The sequence below is a fragment of the Sus scrofa genome, chromosome 12, assembly GCF_000003025.6.
Source record: "Sus scrofa isolate TJ Tabasco breed Duroc chromosome 12, Sscrofa11.1, whole genome shotgun sequence".
NCBI classification, from domain to species: domain Eukaryota; kingdom Metazoa; phylum Chordata; class Mammalia; order Artiodactyla; family Suidae; genus Sus; species Sus scrofa.
In genome coordinates, this window is record NC_010454.4 from 59,452,593 (window position 1) to 59,463,000 (window position 10,408).

The 10,408-nt window shown below is 53.8% G+C and overlaps 1 long non-coding RNA gene across 2 annotated transcripts; it reads right to left on the reverse strand.

Annotated features, from left to right (window-relative positions):
• Positions 2,120–8,484, reverse strand: LOC110255895. Of its 2 annotated transcripts, none has more exons than XR_002336864.1 (2): positions 8,237–8,484; positions 2,120–5,855 (listed from the first exon to the last, which is right to left on the reverse strand). It is a non-coding gene; the product is annotated as an uncharacterized LOC110255895 (long non-coding RNA). The 2 variants fall into 2 exon arrangements; XR_002336865.1 differs by lacking the exon at positions 8,237–8,484 and adding an exon at positions 7,739–8,230.

Genomic DNA, 10,408 nt, shown 5'->3' on the forward strand with positions numbered 1-10,408 from the left:
GAGCCAGACGACCCTCTGTGGGCCTCTTCCAAATGGCTGGCACCTATCTCCCATCTCCCACTCCTGCTGCATCCCCCCACGGCTGCCAGAGCAAAATCCACGTGGCATCAAGATGGTCCCAGAGCAGGTACAGCATCAAAGAGAGCAACTCTAGGTAAAAAAGAAAGTTGAGCAAGAAAAAAATGCAATCGTAGTACATAGATGTCACTATTCTGAGAAGTGGAGGTTCTTAGTGACACAGACCCCTGAGTTCCAGCGAGCGTCCACAGATCTGTGCCTGCTTTTGGTCCCCACTTTTGTGTGCCCACTATTGGCACTTTTGGGGTAGAGACCAGGGATGTTAAATGCCCTTTACAATGGAGAACTGTCCCACAAAGACGCCAGTACTAATACTGCCCTTAGTCAGAAATTCTGCACTAAAACTGAATATTGACTGAATAGAAAATTGTGATAAAACTTATTGAGGAAGTGGCGGTGGAGGCAGAGAAATGTGCCTGTGTGAAGAAGGATGAGGGGCACGGTTAACAGTGCTGCTGCCTGAGGTGGCACTACCAGTTGAGACGAAAAAGAGGCTGCCTCCAAACTTAAAAAAAAAAAACAAGCAGGAAATGAGGTGTCCATAAGGGGCTTTGAATAGCTCTGATGTGTCCCTTAGAAGGCCACATACGTGTGACATGCCCAGGAAAGGCCTGAAAATACCCGACTCTCTCACTTTTGGCTGACTTTGAGGCTCTGTGTAAGCAAGAGATGAAGGCTAAGGTGGAGTTTTCAACTGTCTGCAGAGCACTGAAAGCAAAGCCCCAACACACACACAGTTCTTGTGCAAGTGCAGGGAGACTTATGGGTTCAAGGCATTTAAGGCATGAGCTGACCACCCAACTAACAGAGCAGAGACTTCAACTGCCACACATGACAAAGAATATGGACATTACAAAATTAATCCGGGATATTCACTAAACAAACAGCAACAATTACAAACAGCAGCAACTATACACCCTGGAGAGGGGAGAGAATCTGATTTTCAGAGTTGCCATGTTATATGATTTAAAATGTCCAATTTTCAACAAAAAGTTATGAGACATAAACAGGAAAATACAGTCAATAAAAACAGTCTCTAAGGAAGCCTCGATGTTGGACTTACTAGACAAAGACTTAAAGTCAGCTGTTATGAACATGTTCAAAGAGAGAACCAAGTCTAAAGATTTAAAGTATGAGAATGATATTTCACCAAGTAGAGAATCTCAATAAAGAGACAAAAACTATGAAAAAGAATCAAATAGAAATCCTGGAGTTAAAGAGTACAATACCTGAAACAAAAATTTTAGTAGAGGGGCTCAGCAGCAGATTTGAACTGATATAAGTAGGAATCAGTGAAACAAAGAAAGATTAATTACAATGACCCAGGGGGAACAACAGGGAAATAAGAGACCAAAGAAAAGTGAACGGAGTCAGAGACCTGTGGACACCACCAAGGGTGCTGACATATACAAACGAGAGTCCCAGACAGAGAAGAGAGAGACAAGGCAACAGATGAAAATTAAAGACATAATGGAAGCTTCCCCTCCCCCCAAATTGATGTGCACATCCAAGAAACTCAATGAATGACAAACTAATCCTAAAATTTATACGGAAGCGAGAGGGACCCAGGATAGGCAATACAATCTTGAAAAGGAAAAACAAAGTTGGAGAACTGAGACTTACTGATTTCAAAACTTCCCACAGACTTACAGTCATCAGTGATACTGGCTAAAGGCAGACACATAGATCAAAATAATAGAAACTGAGAGTCCGGGAATAAACTCTTATTTCTGTGGTCAAGTGATATTCAACAAAGGTTCCATAACCATTCAGTGGTGGAAAGAATAGCCCTTCTCAACAAATGGTGCCGGGCCAGTGGAGTATCCACATGCAAAAGAGAAGAGGTGGATCCCCCTACTTCATACCATATGCAGACATTAACTTAAAATGAGTCAAAAACCAAAGTGTGAGAACAAAAACTATAAAACTCTTAGAAGAAAACATCAGTGTAAACCTTGCAATCTTGGATTAGGTGACAGTTTCTTAAATATGACACAAAAAGCCCAAGCCATCAAGTAAAAAACAGACAAATTGGACTTCATCAAAATTTAAAACCGTTGTACATCAGAGGGCACCATCAAGAGAACGAAAAGACAGTCCAGAGAATGGGAGAAAACACTTGCAAATCATATATCTGATAAGCGTCTAGTACACGGAATACAGACAGAACTCTGATGACTCTAAGGGTCTAGTGCACAGAATACAGACAGAACTCTGATGACTCTAAGGGTCTAGTGTACACGGAATACAGACAGAACTCTGATAACTAAGGGTCTAGTGTACGGAATACAGACAGAACTCTGATGACTCTAAGGGTCTAGTGTACACGGGATACAGACAGAACTCTGATAACTAAGGGTCTAGTACACGGAATACAGACAGAACTCTGATAACTCTAAGGGTCTAGTATATGGAAACTCAACGATAAAGAGAGGATCCAATTTTCTCAACGGGCACAGAATTCGAGTGGTAGAGGGGTTAGTGGCCAAGGCTGAGTGCCTGGAGGACTTCCCAGAGCCACCAGCACAGCTGGTCAAGGGCAGAGCGGGTCTTAAAGCAGGTCTGTTTGGGCTCCAGGTGCCCTGGCAATGCCCACACTGTATGTGACGCAGGGACAGCTCTGCCTGCGGATCCCTGGTACGGAGGCCGCTCTGAAGTCTCTCTTGTCTTGCCGTTTCTATCCGTTGAGGGCCTTTAAGGGTGTCGGCTCTCAGGTGCTGGCGGGGCTTCTGGAGCAGGACGGAGAGCTGCTGGGGGAGGGGTGATGCAGGCTCCGGCCTTTAGGGAAGGCAGGGGGTTGAAGCACTAGACGCCGCACTTCTCCCCTCGTCCCTTTTGTGTCTGTGGCGCCAAGACGGCAGACTTCTGCTCCTTTGTGCCCTGCGTCCTGGCTGCTGTCCTGTCAGCAGAGGGAGGACCGGCTGAAGCTGACGGGCACCCTCCTCTCCTGCCACCTGGGAGCCCCGGTGCTTTCGGGGACGCTGCTTCTCTTTTCCACCCAGCGCCAAGCTCACGCCTGCGCCCTGTCTCTGGGGACTTCCGTGGCTCCTTTATTTGAAATGAGGCACGTGTTGCTGTCGCTGTTTTCAGAGACCCTGGGGGTGGGGGGAAATGCCATTTGGCACCTGTGTGCTTTGCAGAACACACGTCATCTGAGGAGGCTGTGGGAGCCGTCGGGAAACTCTAGAATCCGTAACTGGCTTCTCCACCGTGCACCTGCGCTCTTCATGCCCTGTTTGTAGCTGTTCCTTCACTGTTCCCGACAGTAACCCCCTTTCTGGGTTGCTAACTGACCCCGGGTGGTGGCAGTGACAAGCACAGGCGGGAGGATGAGTCACGCGTGGTCTAAGCCAATCAGATGCTCCTCTCCTCTTTGCCAGTGATGGGTCCAAGGGATGGCGCGTGAGGACGCTGGCCCACAGGACGGAAGGGCAAGTGCGCAGTGCCGTCGGACCTCCTCCTTCCCCTCCTGCCTTGGCCACTGCTGTGGGAAAACTCATCTCTAGAGCTATGGCAGCCGCCTTGCGGCCATGAGGTGACAGCTCGATGTGAAAACCAACACCCCGAAGGTGACAGAGGAAAGATGAAGGAAAGGGCTGGTGTCCCTGGCTACAGCTTTGAGCATCACAACCAACTCCAAGAACAGCTCCCTCTGGACTGTCTGTTCACTGACGCTGCACATGCCCCACTGATAGGCAGCCCTTCCAGGCCTCGCAGCAAAGCATCTGACAGAGCCCAGAGCTTCGCAGCTGTTTAGGACAAGGGGGTCTTAGTTCTTGGCTCATCTGTTCAGAAAGACCCCGTGGGAGAGAAGGCGGCTGGGACCAAAGCCCAGTCTCCAGGGCAGGGCCAGCTCTCCCTGCAGGACGGGACCGTCACTACTTCTCTGGACCTTCGTTTCCTCAGTGACGAAAGGAGAGGGCTGATCCACTGACCTCTAAGGCCCCTCCCCTCTCTGACCTCCGGACAGAACTCTGAACTCTGCCCCTGCCACAGAGCGCAGGGGGCAACCTGCACCTGCTCCTGCCTCCACTTGGCTCCACCCGGCCCTGTTCTGCCCGGCATCTGGGGTGAGAGCACAGACGCTGGGGAAGACGAAGACACAACAGAAGAACTGCTGCCCCCTTAAGAATAAAGGTGGTCCAGGGTGGAAACGTAAAATTGGCCTTCCAGCCGCTCAGGTGGTGTGGCCACGGCCAGGTCCGGTGCGTGTGTTGTTGGTGTGTTTTCACATACGGCGAAGATGCTATGTGCCCACAGTACAGATGTCAACTCACAGACGTGTTTAAAGCAGTGAAAGTGCCGTCCGCAACCTCCTTAGTCCTGTCGCTTGTCACGGGTTCGAGTGCTGCCCCAGACATTGTTCTGTGCTCACGCAAACACGGAGCCAGCTGTTACAGACCATCCAAGAGGCTGCGGATGGTCCTGTTACATCGGGAAGTGGGTACGGAGCCCGGATTAGTGAGTGGGGCATATGCATATACACACATACGCCGATGGTTAAAAATCAAAGGAGACCCACCCCCGCCACGGTCAAGAAACCTGTTTTCAGCAGCTGCCTCCTGGACATCTTCCTGAGAACACAGTTACCCCAGCCTTTCTCACAGACGCCCGTCTGCCACGCTACTGGTCACACAGTTTCCTTCTTTTTTTTCTTTTTGGTCTTTTTAGGGCCGCACCTGTGGCACATGGAGGTTCCCAGGCTGGGGGTCGAATTGGACTACAGCCGCCGGCCTACGCCACAGCCACAGCAACGCCAGATCCTTCACCCACTGAGCGAGTCCAGGGATTGAACCTGCATCCTCATGGATGCTAGTCAGATTTGTTTCTGCTGAGCCACGGCGGGAACTCCTACTTTTTAATCACTCTTCTACGCATGGAAATTCCTACTCCACGGCTGTTATTTTTGCTGTCACGCTTATCCTTAGCACCTTCTGAACAGCCATGAGTGCTGCTGGGGGCTGAATTTTCAAAAGTGGGAGCACTGTATCGGACATTTGTATATTGAAGTTCTAATGTTAACATTTAAGGGCTAACATCGGGGAGTCACTGATACAAAACGAAACTGTTTCAGATGAGTACGGGCTCTTCCTCCTTCGCCAGCAGTGTGGGAGAGCACTCATTTCCGCATAATGGTGCCAAGACGGAGCATTATCAACTTTTTTCAATCAGATAAGTAAATGTTTGTATCGTCATTGCTTTTTTTACATGACTTTCTGCTAAAGTCAAGTTTCCCCTCCTTCTTACGGATACCCTGCCAGGTCCCGAAGCGCTGACCGTGCATCCACCCTTTGCCTGGATTGTTTGCCTTCTCTATTTTTAGGGCTCCTGGTATGACCGTTATTACGTAGTGAGTGTTGGGTATTGCTCGCCATGTACGGCAAGTATTTTTCCCGCCTGTTTTCTCCCCGAGCCTGTTTTTAATCTCTTAATTCTGTTTATGGTGTCTTTGTCGAACAGAAGCTTTTCATTTCGTGTGGTGACGCGTGCCAGGCTCCCTGGTGCCCTCGTGGCTCTGGGTTTGGTGTCTCCCTGGGGCGGTCCCTCCCCGGCTGGGAGCCTACGTGCCTGTCCTGAGCCGAGAGCATCTCTGGACAGATCTCCTGCTGGCCCGCTGTTGGCACCGCACTTTGGCATTTGTGGTCCTGTTCAGAACTTTCTCGGCCTCTTCTGCTCTGCGGGTCAGACTGCCTCTCAGCTCTCAAACAAGTGCCGTCCGGCCGGCCGAGCAGCCACGCTCGGGTGAGAATTACGGAGCTCGGCAGACACTGTGTTCTCTAAGGGAAAGAATCAGGTCGTCTTAATGAGGGTTTGGGGATCCAGAGCTTGAGGCTGAGGTCAGGGAGATGCCGCAGGGCCCGGCCTGCTGTCTGAGCCCTTCCTTGTGGCTGAGCCGGGAGGGAGCCGCTGCCCAGGTGCCCACCCGCCCCTCCCCCATGCAGACCTTCACCCTCGGCACCCAAGGCATCCCCAGGGAGCACTCGCCCCGGGGCACTTGGCACCGGAGTCACCACCCGCCCATGCCTCCTCCCACGGGGCGCTGGGGTCCCGAGCCAGGCTCTGGCCCCACGTGTGGCCCGGAGGCGAGAGGGGCGCCTCGGCCTCCCCACACGTGGACTTTTCTTTTAAACCGTCCTAACCGCACCGGAGCTCAGCAGCACCAGGTACCTTCACACTGCTGAGCAACCGCGACTCCCTCCAGCTCTGTCACGGGTCATCCTGCAAAACCGAAACCCCGTCCCCTTTAAACAACAGCTCTCTGCCCTGCCCCCTGGCCCCGCCACCCCACTTTCTGTCTCACGGGGCTTTTGCGGAATCACCCAGCGCTCGCCCTTCTGTGCCCGGCTGATCGCACTCTGCACGGCGCCCCCGAGGTCCGCCGCGTTGTGCGCCTGCGAGGATGTCAGGGTTTCCTCCCTGCCGAAGGCTCGGTGTCACCCCGCTGTGTGGACAGACCTGGCTGCGGCAATGCTGCTGCTGGGCCAGGTGGGCACCACGGCAGCTTTTGAGACAGGATGCACGGAGGTGGCAAATGCTCCTCGGGCTCCCGCACAAGGCAAGGGGCCCCCAGCCAGGCTGGCCCCCGGGAGCCGGGCACAGACCAGCAGGCCCAGTGTGTTTCTTCCTGGAGCTGCAGTGCAGGTCCCACTCATGGCAGGGTTGGCGTGGGGCTCCTGGATGCGCGTGGGGGACCCGTTCCCCCGACTCCTCCAGAGAGAGCCCCTGCGCGCCGGCTTTGGGCTGGAGTCTGCCCCCGTTCACACTATGCTGACCGCCTCCAGCTCAGAGCTCTCCCTCATCTGATCAAATGGCTGCCTCCCCAAATTTCTCCCAGCCCCTGGGGGCTAGAAGTGTCACCAGAAAATGCCCCCAATCCTCAGCCTCTTTTCTGAACACCGTGTCCCCTGACCTTCCCCAGGGCTGCTTCCCCTAGGCTCGCTCTGGAGGGGGGATCCGGTCTCAGGGGACCCCGAGCTGCCTGCCCCTCCCCCACTCTCCCTCCCCGGGGTAGCAGCGCTGCCCTCTGCAGAACCTCTGGCCCCTCGACCCCCTGCAGGAAGGCCAGTCGCCTCCCTGCCCCATCCCTGTCTTTCTCTCTTCCGACGTCTCCACTCTTGGCGGCTCCAACACCTGCCTCCCCGACGACTCCTGCCTGCTTGCCAGCTTCCTGGTCGGCATCCTCCCCCTGCCCCAGAGTCACTGCCCGTAACCGAATCAGCTCCAGGACATCTGGGTGAGCTGCCCCCTCCCCAGTACCCCCTCCAGCCCATCTCCTGAGACCCCGCCACCACCCCCCGACGCTCGGCCCCCTGGACCATGTCCAGCTGCACCAGCTGTGAAAACAAAGACATGAGTCCACCCGGGTTGGTGAACAGCCTCTGCCTGGCCTCCTGCCCCGCCCGTCAGCCTCCGGAGCCCGGGGGGCTTCACAGCCTGCCTGTGCCCACGCGCAGCCTTGCCCAGCCTGGGCCTCACTGCCCATGAGCCTTCTTGCCCCCCTGGCCCTGCTCTGGACAGTCCCCCACAGGCCAGTGAAGCGCTGCGTCCTCTCTAACCTTGGCCCGTCCAGCCATCTCCCCTCTTCTGTCTCCTGTGCAGCAAACACCTCCCAGGCGCGGTCTGGGGCCCCCACTTCCTCCTCCCACGTCCCCAAACCCACCTTGCAGAGTCACCAGCTGCACGCTCTGCATGCGCCGGGCCCCGTCTGTCTATCCTCAGCGCTGCCTCAGCCTTTCAGAGCGTTGGTCCATCACTTCCTCTTTCTGCAAACGCTGGCTGCCGGTGCCAGGGCTGTGCCTGCCTCCCCAGTGCCCCCCGGGGAAGTCTCTGGCTGCTCCAGCAGCTACTCACGTTGGAGGACTGGGACCTGTCTTTTCTCCCGGGCTCCAGATGCCTACTGTCCTGCCTACTCCACTTCTCCGCTGGGATGGCGAAAAGGCATCTCTAACCTGACCCTGATCCCCAGCCTCGTCCAGTGCAGCAAGCGGCACCAGGGGGCACCGGGTGCCCGGCTCACACGCCCCAGGGCGTGCGTCCTGGCTTCCTCTCTCCCCACGCCCAGTGTAAGCACGTGTCGGCTCAGCTTGAAACCTACTCCCCATCCACCTGCTTCTCCCATCTTCCCTCCGGCACCTGTCTGAGCTCCCTCGCCGCTCACCTGCCCTCCTCGCCAGGCTTTATTCCTTTCGTTTTGCTCCTGCACTCTTGTCCCACCACCGTCACGTCTCTGCTTGGCTGCCAACGAGAGTGTTTAAGAACGTAAGTCAGACCATATTCTGAAACCCTCCAATGATCTCTGGTGAGGCTGGGAGGTTTTTAGTCTCCTCCTCCAGTCAGCCACTTCCACATTCTGCTGCTGCCCTGGTCCCCCGCTGCACCAACACACACACACACACACACACACACACACACACACACACACACACACACACACACCTGCCCCACCCCCACCCCAACACAACCAGCAGGTTCCTGCCGCAGGGCCTTTGCACATGCTGTTCCCAGCCTCTCGAGCCACCCCCCCTCCCCATTTTCATAAGGCCCCCTCTTGTGTCTTTCAGATACCTACTCAAAGAGCTTCCGCTGCCTGCCTGTCCTAGAACAGCACCTGCCCTCACCAACCAAACCCATTCTCCCCCGGCTCTGCTTTTCTTCCCAGCACGTATCTAGAACTGTCATCTTACGTGTCCCCCTTTTTCTCGTCTGTCTCCCCCACCAGGATGCGACCTCCGAAAGGCCCAGGCTGAGTCCGTCTCCCTCAAAACTGTACCCTAGCACCCGGCACAGAAGAACCACGTGGAATATTTGCATGTGACTCTCAGGTTGCTCGGAAATGCTCGGCTGAAGGCACTCAGTCAAGGAAACAGACATGAGGTTATCACTTATTCAGGACAAATGCAAGCAGCTACTTCAGACCATCAGATCACGGGCGCTGTCCTCCCACGCTTCAACCCCAAATCTGTCTGGGTGTTATACTTTTGAAAAGAGGGTCACAATGACGAAACCAGGCCACTGCCTGAAAACTGAAAAGTTAATACATTTTTTTGGTCGCACCGATGGGTGTGGAAGTTCCCGGGCCAGGGATCGAACCTGAGCCACAGCAGCTACAGCAGTGATAACATCGGATCCTTAACCCGCTGAGCCACGAGGGAACCCAGTACATTTTTCAAAGGTGAGAAACAGGACATCGTCAAATCCCAGAACCTGCCGCCCAGTGGACAGGTTTCGAAGCATTTGAGTACTAAGGACGTGGGGGTGGAGCCACAGGACTTAAATTCTCGTGTGACATAACAAAAAAGCACACCTGCCGTCCGTAATGTGAATACAGAGCAGTGTGAGGTACTATTTATAAATATGGAGGTGACACCAAAAGACACTTTGGAGAGACCAGAAAAGGGCCACTCGGTTTGGGGGGGGCAGGGAAAGGAAAGAGTAGGAAATTTCGGAATTGTGATTTGACCTTTTAACCATGAACTTGTATATTACAGAAAAAAGACAGACATACTCAAAAACATATACAGCCACACCCCACAGGAACACCGCAAGGAGTCCTAAATGACAAAGGATTTGAAACCGAAGAAAGTTCGAGAAGAACCTTGGGGCACTCCTTCCTAACGGAGTTCCCTTGTAACCTTGGAACAGGAAAGGGCTTTCCAGCGCTGACTTAAAATGCAAAGGCATAAAAGAGAAGATAAAAATAAAAAGCTCCTACGTGGTGAAACCCAACAGACCATCATAAGCAAAGACAGCAACCAGTGGGGCGACTATTTGCATCTCAAATCACCAGCCGGCATCGTCTCTCTAACACGCAGAAAGCTCCAAAACAAGATTGCTAAAGAGTAAGGAAAAAAAGGGCAAAGGACACAAAAAGGCAAGTCACAGGAGAAGGGACACAAAGGGGACTATAAAGCCCATTCAGCCTCGTTCTCAACAAAACGCACAGCAGAACTAAATTCAGATGCCACGTCTCACCTCTGAGGATCAGCAAAAATCCGAAGGCCTGACAACACGCTCTGCGGGCCGAGCTGTGATGATGAGAGAAGCCGGTTGGGCTTCCACAGAGGCGGCGCAGCAGTTTCTACCCAAAGCTTGAATGCAGGTGCCCTCTGACGCGGCTGGGTCCCCGTTTGCTTGGGACAGTTTACACCTTTGCTCCAGTATAGTTCTCAACTGACCCCCCACTGGCCCCCTTGAAAGTGTCCCAGTTTATGACAGATCGCAGGGCCACCCAACCCCCGGGGACCAGATACATAATTTATGCTCCCGCAGGCTGTGAAAACAGAGAGAGAGCTCTTTGTATTGATGGGAACGTGTCTCCAAGACACATCCC